Here is a 1,515-nt window from a genome sequence, read left to right as displayed (position 1 = left end):
CCTGCCTCTGCCTCCCAAGTGCTGGGACCAAAGGCGTGCGCCACCACCGCCCGGCTAAATAAATCTTACAAAAGAAAGTTGGATTCATGAGGGAGAAGCGCTGAGAATACAGAATGGGTTGTCTTTTACTTTCTATTGTGAAACACACAGCTGAGTTAACTTAGAGAAGAGTTGGTTTGTGGCTCGTGTTCCAGAGGGATAACCATGATGGTGGAACAGAGGGCAGCAGGCAGGCAGCAGCTGGGGCAACAGCTAAGAGCACACATATCTAATCATAAACAGAAAGCCTTGAACTAAATCAAATTGGTAGGAATCTTTTGAAACCTTAAAGCTTACACTCCAGTGACAAGGCCACACCTATGTCTTCCCCAGACAACCACGGACTAGGGACAAGTATTCGAATGCCCAAGGGTGTGAGGACTCTTTAAACCACCACAGTAACTGTGCCTGGCAATCTTTATTTTTCAGTTCTGAATATCAAACCCAGAAGCCGCATAAATGATAGGCAGTCACTCCACCAATTTAGCCACATCAAGTGAACTATATGCCTACCTCCGAATTTCATTCTTCTTAATACCAGAATAATATCCCAGTGTGTGTGTGTGTCCATCTTGGATGTTGAGGTGGGTTCCATAACTTGACTCTTGGGAATAGTGTTGTAATAAAATATGGGTATTATGTAGGTATCTCTTGTATACCGACATTCATTTGGGAATATACATAGGAGTGGATCAACTAGATCACATGATAGTTTTAGGAATCTTCCTACTGTCTTCCATAGTATCTGTGTAATGATCTGTCCTGTCCCTTTAAGAGGAAAGCCCTGTCCACTTCCCCCACCTCCACTGAGACAGGCAGATCATCCTTCCTGCTTGCAGCCTGTGTCTCTTCCTTTTCCTATTCCCTCAAGAAGAGGCAACTTCTGTTTCTCCTTTCCCTCCCCTCCCCTCCCCTTCCCCCTGTCCCCTCCTTCTTCCCCTTCCCTTCCATAACCCACTAAATAAATATCCAACCGCATTCTACATGGTGTGCCTATCCATCCGTCTGTCTTTCGCCTGCTGCCTGGCTCTCTGCCTGGGCCCAGCTGCCTTAGGAGACCTGCATGCACTGTCCCTGCCTGGTACCGGCTGCTCTCCAGACCCCCTGCCCGCTGCCTGCCCCCACTCCACAACCTGCAGCATGGTCTCATGGCATGCTGCCCGCTCCAGCCACTTTGGAACCTGCAATATTTTACTTTTCCCATTATAATCTGTGGTAGTTTATATTCCCATAAATAGTACCTAAGGTGTCCTTTCTTTCCAAGTCCTTGCCAGCCATTGTTGGTAATTGTTTGTAGGAGCCAGAGAAGTTATTTGCATTTCCCTGTATCATGCTGCTCTCAACAGCAGGTATAAAATTTTACATTACCATCAACATGTATAAGAATCCAATTATCGCCGGGCGGTGGTGGCGCACGCCTTTAATCCCAGCACTCGGGAGGCAGAGGCAGGCGGATCTCTGTGAGTTCGAGACCAG

This window comes from Microtus ochrogaster, chromosome 6, assembly GCF_000317375.1.
Source record: "Microtus ochrogaster isolate Prairie Vole_2 chromosome 6, MicOch1.0, whole genome shotgun sequence".
Classification (NCBI taxonomy): Eukaryota; Metazoa; Chordata; class Mammalia; order Rodentia; family Cricetidae; genus Microtus; species Microtus ochrogaster.
This window is presented reverse-complemented; position numbering follows the sequence as displayed.